Source organism: Somniosus microcephalus, chromosome 5 (assembly GCF_052327205.1).
Source record: "Somniosus microcephalus isolate GS21.2 chromosome 5, FLI_Smic_1.0, whole genome shotgun sequence".
NCBI classification, from domain to species: domain Eukaryota; kingdom Metazoa; phylum Chordata; class Chondrichthyes; order Squaliformes; family Somniosidae; genus Somniosus; species Somniosus microcephalus.
This window is the reverse complement of record NC_140991.1, coordinates 76,506,007-76,521,432: the sequence shown is the minus strand read 5'-3', so window position 1 is coordinate 76,521,432 and position 15,426 is coordinate 76,506,007. Positions and strand designations below refer to the sequence as shown.

Below are 15,426 nucleotides of genomic sequence, written 5' to 3'. Positions count from 1 at the left end.
TATTGCAAGCCTTGAAACATTCAGTTGGAAAACATACTCTTGTAAATTAAAAGATGGGTTATTTCATCTGGTGAGCCACATACTAACACAGAAAGTTAAAGCTTAACAACTATGGAAAAGTTTGAAGTTGTAAGAAGTGATAACACTCTAAATTACAGCAAACAATTCTGAGGTGTACAAGTATTTTTGGCAGACAACCTGACAACAGTGCCATGTAGCTGAAGATTTTAACTTGTGTAGGTATATTTTTCTTAATACGGAGTAAACAATAAACACATAATGGTTCTTCCAAGATTGTTCTCTCATTTTTACTTCTATATATAATGCACCAAAACACCATTAGAGGGAACCAAAGTCATATCCAATCAAAGTAGTAGATGCAAGGCTTAATACACAAGAATATTCTAAATAACTCAGCAAATAAGAGAGCATAGGGCTTACAGATACCCTACAACCCTTCTGAACTGACCAGTAATTTATTCTCACCATACAGAATATTCAGAAGAAGAAGTTAAGACACAGAGGTATAACCCTCTCTTATATAGTCACTATTCAACTGAATGTTGTTAGAAGTGGTCCCCACTGGATTTTCTTTTACCAGGAGTATCAGTGATTATAGTTACAGCTGTGAAAAGGCAGTAATAGGAATCATTGGCAACCCTGTCAGGATTGTTTTGTCCCGAATGAACCCATCACTCGTTCAAAATGAGCTCATTAGTAAAGTTGTGAGTATCCCCGCTTGTCATGCAGAGACCAGGGTTCAATTCCCTGACAGGGAGAATGCATTTTAAGGCAACTTATTGACCTGGTGATGGAAGCAGCTGAGCGGCAGGAGACAGAGGACTAGAAATTGGGCTCCTTTGTGCCTCCTGTTAGCGCATCAGGGGGGCTAACAGGGCGCAAATGGGTTTGCGACTGGGCGTCCCGCTAAATTCGGCGTGAGTTTTGCGACGGCAGTAAGACGTTACGCCCCGATCTCCTGCGCCCGAAGATTGTGACGTCATTGCTATGCGCAGCGCCCTGGATGAAAAATTACCTCTCGCCCCATGCTCGTGCGCCTGCCATTAACAACGACAGGTAGAGGAGGCGGCTTTCAGTCGGATGTCCTCTGGACGAGCGCTATTTAAAGGCGTCCACATCCGGTTTCGTTTTTGTGGGCCAACAATGCTGCGTTGTTAGTTTCACATAGGCAAAGAGGCCTTTTGACCGATTTGAGCGTTTTGCATTTTAATGAGTGTTCTGGCACATAAAGATTCTTCAGTTTCATTGAGGGGAGATTTGAAAGTGCAATATTTGTATCCTTTCATGGGGGCTGTACTGGTACTGGACCTCGCCCTCCAGCGTCAACGTCGGAGGCAACTGAGGCACAGAGAAAGAGTGCAAAATGTGGCCAGAGATAGGAGGGCCAACAGGGCTCTCAACAGGAGGCCTTACCCACCCAGCGTAATCCGGCAGCAGTTCTCCTACATGAATTTCACTGAGGACCAGTGTGTTAGAAGGCTCCGCTTCAGCAAGGACGTGGTCACAGAGCTCTGCCACCTCCTGCAGTCAGACCTCGAGCCTCAGATCAGGACCACCACGGCTCTCTCAGTGGCAGTCAAGGTCAGCGTCACCCCCAATTTCTACGCCAGCGGATCATTCCAGGGTGCGGCAGGCGACATCTCCAACATCTCCCAGTATGCCATCCGTTGCTGCATCACCGATGCTCTCTACAGAAGGAGAAGGGGCTACATTTCTTTCCCCATGACCAGAGAGAAGCAGCGCGACCGTGCATGTGGCTTTGCCAGGATAGCGGGCTTCCCCATGGTGCAGGGTCCCATTGACTGCCATTGCCACCAGGCATAACTCCACCACCTCAGGAGGAGGATGAAGAAGAGGAGCAGGAGGAACAGGAGGACGAACAGCAGCGACAGAGGAGGCAGCCACTCAATTGGCGTTCTGTAAGGTCGGTCCGTGACCGCCTCATCAGACTTTGTTTCCAGTGACTTCGAGTCCTCGTTCCGGTTGCTGAGCACGTTGCCACCATTCCATCACTTTGTGATTCCACACCACGCCCCAGAACTGAAATGTGACAGCACCAAATCTGCAACATTCCAGTAATAAATTTATCAAAAACTATTAACCACATATATACACAACAACAATATTGACTAACCACCCTTGTGCAAACATTTGCCTCCCCTCTTTACAGTACCCTTTCCTAATCTAGTGCTCCTACGTAGTGTCTCCCCACTGGCTGCAGCAGGGCTAGTGGAAGGCTGCTGAGTGTCGGTGCCAGAGACTACAGATGGCCTTGCAGGACGCCCTCGACCAGCTCTGGGCCTGGAAGGCCCGGCTGTACACTGTACCACCTCAGGCTGAGCGGCGGCAGTCTGGGCTGGATGGATGACAGGCAGCGACAAGTGCAATAGCGGAGTGGCAGTGTCAGGAATGCTGTCATCCCGAGAGGGGACAGCAGGTTTCTGCTCTACTGATCCACTCCCACTCCCACTCCCCCGGGGCAGCACTTCAGCAACCCTACCAATCTGCTGGATGTGGTGGACCCAGCAACGATGACAGGAGTCAGAGCTTTCGTGGCATCAAGCTGAGATTGCATGAGAGCAGTCTGAGACTCGATGGCAGCAACCATTGACTGCATTACAGCACTAAGACGTTGCGTCGCTTCCGCCTGTGCTGCAATGGAAGCTGCCACATCGCCCATGACATGCGTCATGAGGTCTGGATTTGCACGGTCTCTCTGGGAGTCCACTATCCTCTTTACAGTGGAAATGATGGGCTCCATGGTGTGCACAGAGCTCTATGCAATGTTGGAGGCGGACACCTCCACGCTCCTTACCATTGCAGAGAGGCTCTCGGGCACCCTTGCCATTGCACCTATCATCTCAGAGTGCATGGTATCACCCTTCTAGTGAACGCCTCCCCATCGAGGTCCTCATCTGAGTCCTGTGCAGCAGAACCCACACACGAACTCGCCCTCCGGGGAGCGCTGTCTCGAGCTATCCTTTCCCCCTGGCCTTGCTGCAGTTCGCTCATCCCCGGTGCATTACCCACTGCAGACCCCTCTACTAAACTTGCCTCTAAAGATTGCATAGTGCCAGTATCTGAGGTGGTGCCTGCGGGTGAGAGATGCAGTGATGTGGTGCTTTGCTCCTCCTCCTCTTCTCCATCCTCACTCTCAGTGGGGGGCTCAGGGATAGGCTGGTCATCTGGTTGCTGATTATCTGAAAGCATAAAGGCACCACACTCGCATTAAGGTGAGGGCAGGGGGGCAGGAATGGAGCAAGGAATGCAGACATTCTCAGGAGGTGGAAAGTGAGAAAGGTTTGTGGTGTGTAGGGGAAGTAGGATGAGAGAAGGAGAGAGGCTGAAGATACCGTTTTTGCCTCCAACGGGGTCGACGTCGCCAACAGCCATGGCACCTACCACCTGCTGCCCAATGAGTCGCAGCACTCGCTCCTCAAGGTCTGAGAACTGCGCATCACCCCCACCTGTTCTCTGTTGCTTCCTCCTATTGTGGGCCATCTTGGCCTGCAAGAGAAACAAATGTGTTTCAGTCAGAGTCCAGCTACGTGTTTGGGAGATATGAATTTGAGTAGGTGAAGATGTTTGGTGGGTGAGTGGTGGCGGTGTGGTTGTTTGCGCAGACTGAGGTTCAGATGCTGATATGTAGGAGCTGTTGAAGCATGGACTCACCTTGACCACCCGGCTGAGGTTGTTGAATTTCTTGCAGCACTGGGTCAAGCTGCTTCCACCACATTACTGGCTGAGGCCTCCTGGGCCACTTCCCTCCACATTGCCCTGAACACCTGAGGCGATGGCCTCCTTCCAGTGGCTGGGAACAGCATTGCCCTCCTTCGCTTCGCTCCACTCCAGCCACTAATGCCACGTCTGTGAACCGACAAGCTCTCTCCCTGGGAGTGGGAACAGCCATAGCCATCTTGGAATTCACTTACTCAAAGATCGCCTCAAAGCCAGCAATGCTGAAAATGAGCATCTGCACAATGATACAACCTCCCCTTTAAGAACTGGAAGGAACCAATGCGAAGGATCATTGCTGAATGCATTGCACCTGAAATTCATTAGCAGTCTGCTGGTAGCGCCCCACTGAAGTCAGTAGCGCTTGATTTAGTGCCCCACTTCCTTCCTGGGTCACTAGGACCCAATTTAGTAGAAATTCAGTATCCTTAGCACCTGGCGCTAAATTTTCAAAATTTCAAATGTTAGCGCCCCAAATGGGGCAATACCCAATTTCACCCCCAGAGAGAGTAGGGATAATAGGCAGGTGCTCTAATTGGCAGGATGTGACTAGTGGTGTCCCGCAAGGATTTGTGTTGGGACCTCAACTATTTACCGTATTTATTAACGACTTAGATGATGGGATAGAAAGCCAAATATCCAAGTTTGTCGATGACGCAAAGATAGGCAGTATTGTGAGCAGTCTAGATAGAAGCATAAAATTAAAAAGAGATATAGATAGATTTAGCGAATGGGCAAAACTGTGGCAAATGGATTTCAATGTAAGCAAATGCGAGGTCATCCACTTTGGACCTAAAAAGGATAGAACAGAGTACAGTACTTTCAAAATGGTGAAAAGCTAGAAACAGTGGCGGTCCAAAGAGACTTGGGGGTCCATGTACATAGATCATTAAAATGTCATGGACAGATACAGAAAATGATCAAAAAGGCTAATGGAATGCTGGCCTTTATATCTAGAGAACTAGAATACAAGGGAGTAGAAGTTATGCTACAGCTATACAAAACCCTGGTTAGACCACACCTGGAGCACTGCGAGCAGTTCTGGGCACCACACCTTAGGAAGGATATATTGGCCTTGGAGGGAGTGTAGCGTAGATTTAACATACCTGGACTCCAAGGGTTAAATTACGAGGCAAGATTACACAACTAGGGTTGTATTCCCTGGAATTTAGAAGGTTATAGGGTGATTGATCGCAGTTTTCAAGCTATTAAAGGGTACTGATAGGGTAGATAGAGATAAACTATTTCTGCTGGTTGGGGTGTCTAGGACTAGGGGGCATAGTCTAAAAATTAGAGACGGGGTTTTAGGAGTGAAATTAGGAAACACTTCTACTCGCAAAGAGTGGTAGAAGTTTGGAACTCTCTTCCGCAAATGGCAATTGATGCTAGATCAGTTGCTCATCGGAGATTGATAGATTTTTGTTAACCAAAGGCATTAAGGGATATGGGGCAAAGGCTGATATATGGAGTTAGGTCACAGATCAACCATAATCTCATTGAATGGCGGAACAGGCTCGAGTGGCTAAATGGCCTATGTTCCTAGGACTGCATCTTAACTGGGGAGGATGTAATGTGCACAGTGCCCGATGGGCTGGTTCCTTAAGTCTTTCAGGAAATGGTCCATAATCTCTGATGATTTTAATAAATCTTTCAAAATGTTCCTTTTCAAAAATTCTAAGCATCTCTCTGGTCAGAAAAAAAACCTTTTTTCTGTAAATGGCAATTTTATCTCAATTTTGCTGGAAGCCTGATGGAAAAGCTGAAATCCTCCATGTGCTGGGTTCCCATCTTGGCCTACATCAGCTTTTCCACAGCTAACTGCTGCAGAATTTTAGTCCTTTAATGCCAACATTAGCTTGAACCTCATTTGAATTAAGGAAGAGAAGTTAGCATGGTAAGATTAATTTATATAGTTCGGCACATTATGGTGTTGAGTTTCATGAAATCCATTCTAAAACGTTAAACCTTTATAACCTGTTCATCCATATCCAATCATCATTTAGCACCTTGTATATCATCCAGACTCCTCCATATCTTGAACACTAACTGTTTAATGATTAACAATGCCAAGCCAACAAACTGACATGATGAAGAGATTGCTTATAAATGGTGTTCTAAAATCCAGCAGGACTCCACCGCAAGAGCATCCCCATAACCTCTTGCTAGGAAATAACTTGAGAATAACTGATACAGTGAAAAGAGGAGGCTCTCCTACACTGCTATCTCCAGCAACAACAACCTGCAATCAGGAGCGTTATCATAGGAGTGTTATCAAACAAACTGTGACACCGAGCCACATAAGGAGATATTAGGACAGGCAACCAAAAGCTTGGTCAAAAAAGTAGGTTTTAAGGAGCGGCTTAAAAGGAGGAGAGGTAGAGAGGTTTCGGGAGGGAATTCGCGAGCTTAGGGCCTAGGCAGCTGAAGGCATAGTCGCCAATGGTGGAGCAATGAAAATCTGGGATGCGCAAGAGGCCAGATTTGGAGGAGCGCAGAGATCTCGGAGGGTTGTAGGCCTGAAGGTGGTTACAAAAATAGGGAGGGATTTGAAAGTAAGGATGAAAATGATAAAATCAAGACGTTGCTGGACAGGGAGCCAATGTAGGTCAGCGAGCACAGGGGTAATGGGTGAACGGGACTTGGTAGGATACTGGCAGAGTTTTGGATGAGCTTAAGTTTACAGAGGGTGCAAGGTGGGAGGCAGGCCAGTCGATTCTAGGCGTGGATGACGATTTCAGCAGCAGATGAACGATGTTATAGAGGTGGAAGTAGGCGTCTTGGTGATGGAGCAGATATGGGGTCGGAAGCTCAGCTCAGGGTTAAATAGGACGCTACAGTTGTGAACGGTTTGGTTCAGCCTCAGGCAGTGGCCAGATAGAGGGATGGAGTCGTGGCTAGGGAACGGAGCAAATACTTAGAAGACTTGATATTAATGGATGCTATACACATGGAGGTGCAATACATCCTATTAGACAGCATATTCTACTTAGTAGCATTTCTTCAAATAATTTTGATAAAAGAGGGTAACTTTCAAAAGCTTTGAAGTAAAATTTATATTTGTGTTCTTTTTTTAAAAAAGAAAAACAGTTGTGTATGTTCTTAAAAGCCAGTTATGATTTCACCTGTTATCGATTTTAATTAGTGTTCTATATGCTTCAGAAAATTCACAAGATAAAGGTTGACAGAAAGAGGATAGATAAAGAGCAAGAGAGAAAGTGAGACGATAAATAGATTTCATGTTAACATTAGTTCAATTAAAAAAAACAAGTTGAATTTTGAAGTCTTATACATCCGAGACAGAACTCCTAATTACTAACAGCTGAGTGAAAGAGAAAGGTGGACAGGCAGGCTGACAGAGCACGTTCTTCCTCATTCTAATTTAATGTTTTTTTAAGTTGAATTCTGAAACATTTGAGGGAAACAGATGCAAACGGGGGAAGGGAAGGGAAACAAGCTGAAAGTAAGAGGGTTTCTGGTCTCTCGGCAACCGCCCTTGGGGGGAGCAAGTAGCAGCGGGAAAGGGGGGGGGTGGGAAATTAGACTAAATGGATGGTAAAGGGTGAAATGAGCGCTAGCAGAGCAAGGGAGTGGGGAGGATACAGGAGCTGAGTGGGTGGTTCAAAGGGGAAGAGGTAGGGGTAGTGATGGAAGTGACATTGGGGGGAAGGGGAGAAGATTGTGGGAAGGTAAAAGGGTAGGGGAACCATGGGTGATTGGAAGGATAGGAAGGGAGCCACTGAAGGCTACATTTTCCATGCCATCCCACACTAAATGCAGCCTGCAGCCGTTGGTGATTCCATTCCCCACTGCACTGTATCATACCATCCACCACCTTCCACCGAAAAGCAAACAAGAAAAAAAGAGTGAAGCAGGAGAAGCAAAATGAAAAGTCAAAGGGAGAAGCAGAAGAGGAGAGACAAACAGTATAGAAATATAGAAGATAGGAGCAGGAGTAGGCCATTTGGCCCGTCGAGCCTGCTCCGCCATTTAATGAGATCATGGCTGATCATCCAAATTCAGTACCCTGTCCCTGCTTTCTCCCCATAACCCTTGATCTCTTTAGCCTTAAGAAATATATCTAACTCCTTCTTGAATATATTTAATGAATTGGCCTCAACTGCCTTCTGTGGTAGAGAATTCCACAGGTTCACCACTCTCTGGGTGAAGAAATTCCTCCTCATCTCTGTCCTAAATGGTTTACCCCTTATCCTTAGACTGTGATCCCTGGTTCTGGACTCCCCCGCCATCGGGAACATCCTTCCTGCATCTAGTCTGTCTAGTCCTGTTAGAATTTTATAAGTTTCAATGAGATCCCCTCTCATTCTTCTAAACTCCAACGAATATAAGTCCAATCGACCCAATCTCTCCTCATACGTCATTCCTGCCATCCCAGGTATCAGTCTGGTGAATCTTTGCTGCACTCCCTCCATGGCAAGAACATCCTTCCTCAGATAAGGCGACCAAAACTGCACATAATACTCAAGGTGTGGTCTCACGAAGGCCCTGTACAACTGCAGCAAGACATCCTTGCTCCTGTACTCAAACCCTCTCGCTACGAAGGCCAACATACCATTTGCCTTCTTAACCGCCTGCTGCACCTGCGTGCTTACCTTCAGCGACTGGTGCACAAGGACACCCAGGTCTCGTTGCACTTCCCCTTCTCCCAATCTATTGCCGTTCAGATAATAAGCTGCCTTCCTGTTTTTGCCACCAAAGTGGATAACCTCGCATTTATCCACATTATATTGCATCTGCCATGCATCTGCCCAATCACCCAACCTGTCCAAATCATACTGGAGTTTCTCGGCATCCTCCTCACAGCACACACGCCCGCCCAGCTTTGTGTCGTCTGCAAACTTGGAGATATTACATCTAATCCCCTCGTCTAGATCATTAATATATATTGTGAATAGTTGGGGTCCTAGCACCGATCCCTGCGGTACCCCACTAGTCACTGCCTGCCACTCGGAAAAAGACCCGTTTATTCCAACTCTTTGCTTCCTGTCTGCCAACCACTTCTCTATCCAAGTCAGTACCTTACCCCTAATCCCAAGTGCTTTAACGTTGCACGCTAATCTCTTATGCGGGACCTTATCGAAAGCCTTCTGAAAGTCCAAATACACCACATCCACTGGTTCTCCCTTATCTATTTTACCAGTTACATCCTCAAAAAATTCCAGTAGATTAGTCAAGCACGATTTACGTTTTGTATATCCATGTTGACTTTGTCCGATCCTGTCACTGTTTTGCAAGTGCTCTGCTATTACATCTTTTATAATAATGGACTCTAGCATTTTCCCCACTACCGATGTCAGGCTTACTGGTCTATAATTCCCCGTTTTCTCTCTACCACCTTTTTTGAATAGTGGGGTTGCATTAGCTACCCTCCAATCCATGGGAACTGTTCCAGAGTCTATAGAATTTTGGAAGATGACCAGCAATGCATCTACTATTTCTAGGGCCACTTCCTTAAGTACCCTAGGATGTAGGCCCTGGGGATTTATCGGCCTTCAATGCCGTCAATTTCCCTAACACCATTTCCCTACAAATACTGATTTCATTCAGTTCCTCCCTCTCATTAGAACCTATGTTGCACGACATCTCTGGGAGGTTATTTGTGTCCTCCTTTGTGAAGACAGAATCAAAGTATGTATTTAATTGGTCTTCCGTTTCTTTGTTCCCCATTATAAATTCCCATGATTCTGACTGCAAGGGACCTTCGCATGACTTCACCAATCTTTTTCTCTTCACATATCTATAGAAGCTTTTACAGTCAGTTTTTATGTTCCCTGCAAGCTTACTCTCATACTCATTTTCCCCCTCTTAATTAATCCCTTTGTCCTCCTTTGCTGAATCCTAAACTGCTCCCAATCCTCAGGTTTGCTGCTTTTTCTGGCCAATTTATATGTCCTCTCCTTGGATCTTATGCTATCCCTAATTTCCCTTGTTAGTCACCCTTTTTGTTTTATTTTTAGGCCAAACAGAGATGAACAAATTCTGTCGTTCATCCATGCGATCTTTAAATGTTTGCCATTGCCTATCCCCCGTCAACCCTTTAAGTAACGTTCCCCAATCCATCCTAGCCAACTCGCGCCTCATACCATCGTAGTTTCCTTTACTTAAATTCAGGACCCTAGTCTCTGAGTCAACTACTTCATTCTCCATCTTAATGAAGAATTCTATCATATTATGATCGCTCCGACCCAAGGGGCCTCGCACAACAAGATTGCTAATTAATCCTTTCTCATTACATAATACCCAGTCTAAGATGGCCTGATCTCTAGTGGTTCCTCGACATATTGGTCCAGGAAACCATCCCATATACACTCCAGGAATTCCTCCTCCACAGTATTGTTACTAATTTGGTTAGCCCAATCTATATGTAGATTAAAGTCACCCATGATAACTGCTGTGCCCTTATTGCACGCGTCTCTAATTTCCCGTTTAATGCCATCCCCAACCTCAGCATTACTGTTTGGGGGTCTTTATACTACTCCCACTAACGTTTTCTGCCCCATGGTATTTCTCAGCTCTACCCATACAGAGTCCACATCATCTGAGCTAATATCCTTCCTTACTATTGTGTTAATCTCCTCTTTAACCAGCAATGCTACCCCACCCCCTTTTCCTTTTTGCCTGTCTTTCCTGAATCTTGAATACCCCTGGATGTTGAATTGCCAGCCTTGGTTACCCTGGAGCCATGTCTCCGTAATCCCAATCACATCATATCCGTTTACATTTATTTGCGCAGCTAATTCATCCACCTTATTACGAATGTTCCTCGCATTAAGACACAAAGCCTTCAGCCTTGTTTTTTTTAACACTCTTAGACCTTTTAGAATTATTATTTACTGTGGCCATGTTTGATTTAAACCTTTGATTTCTCTGACTGCCATTTTTGCTTTTCTCCCTCCTGTCTTTTGCTTCTATCCTTGCTTCCCTTTCCTCTGTCTCCCTGCACAGGTTCCCAACCCCCTGCCATTTTAGTTTAAACCCTCCCCAACAGCACTAGCAAACACTCCCCCTAGGACATCGGTCCCAGTCCTGCCCAGGTGCAAACCGCCCATTTTGTACTGGTCCCACCTCCCCCAGAACCGGTTCCAATGTCCCAGGAATTTGAATCCCTCCCCCTTGCACCATTCCTCTAGCCACGTATTCATCTGAAATAGCCTTCTATTTCTACTCTGACTTGCACGTGGCACTGGTAGCAATACTGAGATTACTACCTTTTGAGGTACTATTTTTTAATTTACCTCCTAACTCCCTATATTCAGCTTTTAGGACCTCATCCCGGTTTGTACCTATATCGTTGGTTCCTATATGCAGCACGACAACTGGCTGTTCACCCTCCCCCTCTAGAATGCCCTGCAGCCGCTCCGTGACATCCTTGACCCTTGCACCAGGGAGGCAACATACCATCCTGGAGTCTCGTTTGTGGCCACAGCAACGCCTATCTATTCCCCTTACAATAGAATCCCCTATCACTATAGCTCTCCCGCTCTTTTTCCTCCCGTCCTGTGCAGCAGAACCACCCACGGTGCCAGGAAGTTGGCTGCTGCTGCCTTCCCTCAAGCCATCTCCCTCAACAATATCCAAATTGGTATATCTGTTTGAGAGGGGGCAAAACAAAGGAGGGAAAATTGAGTCGTGCCCCCTTTGGGGCGTTAACTTCACCGGCGCCCCCGCAACCGAAATTCATCGGTAGCGCCCCAAGTGGGAAGCGGGGTGCTACTGAAAACGCCGTCTCCCTCTTGGGGCACTACGTACATCGCACCGCGATACTGTAGGCCTTCCACCCCTTCTTAAAGGGGAGGGGCCTAGCGCAGCACGGCCCGGGGCCCAGCTGGGTCACCAGGGATCGGGAGTGCCGACAAAAGAGCCCGGCACTCAAGAGAAGTGCCGGGCTCACGGAGCACAGTTGGCACTCTGCGGAGGGGCTGCAGAGGAGGCCGGGGACGGCAGAGGGGGCAGGTGCTGGCAGGCGGCCAGCAACAAAAATGGCTGCCCGGCACCTTCCCATTAATTAGTGCCGCCCCAGCCGCAGGTTGGCTCCCCTGACCCTGTCAGACATAGCGTCTGGCGGTAAGTCAGAGGGCGCTACTGAAGATCGCGGCTGGGGTGCTGCGCACGACAATGACGTCATCGCCGGTGGCACAGCACCGCAGGGCGCTAATGGTTACCGCCACCGCTAACCTCCCGCTGAACTTCGCGGGAACCATTGGCGGCGCCGCGCCCGGGCGCTAGTTGCTTTGCGCCCTCTTAGGCACAAAGCAACCAAATTTTTAGGCCAACGACATTAGACAGTTACAAGATTAACCATAATCTCCAACTTGCTCCGTTCAATGCCGTGGGAGATCAACTACTATATATCTATGTGACCCAGGTGATAAACAACTCCTGACGCTTACAGAGCTGTGAAGGTACCTTCTACAAATTGCTTAACCCCTCTGCATGTCCCTCATATTTCCCAATATTTAAAGACAAGAGTATTACTTCCTAAATTCAGCTTAGCTCAGCTGGTAGAACTCTCACCTGAGTCAGAAGGTTGTGGGTTCAATACTACTACAGACTTAAGCACATAATCTAGGCTGACATTTCAGTACAGGGAGGCAGTGCTGCATTGATGGAAGTGTCACCTTTCGGAAGAGATGTTAAACAGAGGCTATATTGAGATTTTTTGTTTTTTTAAATGTCAGGCTTAGTCGAATGATCTGAATAAAGATTTCCTTTCCTAAAAGGTCTAGAAATACCAGTGCCATCAAAATGCATTTACTTTATTTAGATAGTCAACACTCCACATTATGAATATCTTTTCTTAGGAAAAAAAAAAGGAAATTCATTTTGTATATGCAAACAAAAGAGTTAGAGGTAAAAATTGGGTACTATCTTCGCCTCGAAAAAGTTAGCGCCCCCGCGGCCGATTTTCCCAGGTAGCGCCCCGAGTGCAGCTGGTACCCCGTGGGGGCTTCACGGGGGCTGGGGACAGCAACGGAGGTGGGTGCCGGCAGGTGGACAGCAACAAAAATGGCCGCCCGCCACCCCCCCCCTCCTTTAACTAGCACCACCCCGGCCGCAGGTAGGCCCCCCTGACCCCGGCGGACATAGCGTCCGGCGATAGGTCGGGGGCCGCCACCCAATATTAAAGCCGGGGCGCGAGTGGGGCGCTGCGCAGGTGATGATGTCATCATCGGCGGCACAGCCGCTAACCTCCTGCTGACTTTTGTGGGAGCAGTTAGCGGTGCCGCGCACAGGCATTAGTTGATTTGCGCCCTGTCTGGGTGCTAACGGGAGGTGCAAATCAACCGAATTTAGCCCCCTTAGTGCCCTAAAAAATACTTATGACCTTCTTCTCAGTTTAGCCACCACTGTGGTTAAAAATTCACAATCTGACAGAAAAATGCTGAGTTAAAATATTACTGGCTCGTTTTTCAGTAATCTGTGAAACATGACTTATAGGCCTAGAAATTCATTGTAGCCACTTTTGGGGCGTTAAAGTCGGGCGGCCGCTAAAGTTTGCGCCCGCCGCCAAATCGAGGCCACTTCTCCGATATTCATTAGCTTCGCCCTAAGAGTTTGCTCGAGCGCTAAAACTGGCGCTGGACGCCTCTCTTTAGGCGCTAAGCCGGAGGTGCTGAGCGAGAGCGCCCAGGCCGGGCGCAGCGCAGGTGCGGCCATCTCGTGATTGACAGCAGACACCCTGGCGCCGGCCAGCTCTTAAGGGGGAAGGATCGACTTTGTCTGCTGCCACGCCCTGGATAGTGGAGCCCTCCAGCTAGGCCTGAACACTGCTGCTGGACCCAAATAGCGCCTGAAGCCATGCAGAGGGCCCGTGAACGAGCGCAGCGCTTCTCAGAGCGTGATCTGAGTGTGCTGGTTGGTGGTGTGGAGAAGAGGCGCCATATTTTGTACCCGGACAATGGCAGGAAGGCGCCGGTCCGCGCCTACCGGAGAGCCTGGAGGCATGTCGCCAGCAAGGTGTCAGCCAACAGCAAGGTCCCCAGGACCGGTGTCCAATGCCGCAAAAAGTTTAATGACCTCACGCGGATTGTCAGGGTGAGTACCCTTTCCAGTGACCTCCTCATCCTTGCATGTGCACCTCACATTATGGGCAAAGGGACCTGAAAGCCCTAATGGCCAGCCCTCATCCAGCAGCTATGGGACAGGCATGAACATCAATTGCACATTCTGCACTTAACACACTGGCCAAGCTATTCCACCATGGGAGGCAGTGCACACAAGATCAGGGCGACACACTGGCCAGGCTATTCCACCATGGGAGGCAGTGCACACAAGATCAGGGCGACACACTGGCCAGGCTATTCCACCATGGGAGGCAGTGCACACAAGATCAGGGCGACACACTGGCCAGGCTATTCCACCATGGGAGGCAGTGCACACAAGATCAGGGCGACACACTGGCCAGGCTATTCCACCATGGGAGGCAGTGCACACAAGATCAGGGCGACACACTGGCCAGGCTATTCCACCATGGGAGGCAGTGCACACAAGATCAGGGCGACACACTGTACTTAGAGGCCGTCCTTTATCTTGCAGGCCAAGCTGGCCAATAACAAGAAGAGCCGGACTGCGACCGGGGGAGGCCGACCCCAGATCCAGCCGCTCACCGAGCTGCAACATCGCTTGGAGCGCATCATGGGTGGCCGGGTGATTGGCCCCGTTGCATGTGGAGATGCCGACCCTGTTCTGGGCACCAATGGTAAGGACATCAACGTTTGGACCTCTCTCGTCCCACTTGCGCATCAGATCTACATCCTTTGCCACTGTCCGACCAATGCGCTGAATGCCACCACTCATGCATCCCTCGCTGACGCCCTCTCCTCACTCTAAAGCTACTCTTGTGCCTTCCTGCTTTCAGATGGTGAGGAGGAGGTCCCTGAACTTGCCAGTGACAGCCCCTCAGAAGAGGAGGAGGAGGAGGAGGAGCAAGAGGAAGGCGGCCCATCAGGGGAACCCTCAGCTGTGGCAACCCGTGCCAATGTAGGGGACACGTCTTCCCTGGAGGGGAGCGTCGCGGAAGTGTCGGAGGGGAGGGGAGCTCATGGGACCTGCGGCCTGCAGAAACGCGGGAGGGGGGTGCCAGCTCGGCGGCCTTCTCCCCAGAGGGGGGAAGGGTCGGAGGGGAGTCCAATTGCTGGGCCCAGCGGCGTCCAGCAACGCAGGAAGGGTCGGCCAGCTCGGTGGCCTTCTCCCCAGAGGGAGAGTCCGGCCTCCAGTCCGGAGATGGTCTTCGCCGAGGAGATGGAACGCCTCGAGGACTTGTCCGCGGACTCGGAGCGCCGGCACACGGAGCTCATGGGGGTAGTGGCACGGTTGCCTGAGGCCATCGAGTCCCTCTCTCGGAGTGTCACTGACGTCGGGGCCTCACAGGCCATCAGTTTGGCGGAATTCGGGGCAGAGCAGGCAGCGAGTCGGGCGGCATTCGGGGCAGCTCAGGCAGCGAGTGGGCAGCTGATCAGTGGTGCCGTGCAGTCACTGGGTGCTCTGATGAGGTCACTGAACAGGTCAACACGGGCACTCACTGCTGCCACACTCGCTGTGTCAGCCAGGCATCGCCAGGGCACCCGGCGCGCTGCAGCAGCACAGCGGTCTGTCCCTCGGCAGATTGGTGCGCATGCTGCAGTGCTGGCCCGGGCGAGTGCCAGTGTCTCA

At 49.2% G+C, this 15,426-nt stretch overlaps 1 protein-coding gene across 5 annotated transcripts in view; it reads right to left on the bottom strand.

The window, feature by feature from the left end:
• The window catches only part of nsun6 (NOP2/Sun RNA methyltransferase 6), a 76,054-nt gene that overhangs the window by 30,592 nt on the left and 30,036 nt on the right, over positions 1 to 15,426 (bottom strand). The gene's annotated exons all lie outside the window — the stretch shown is intronic.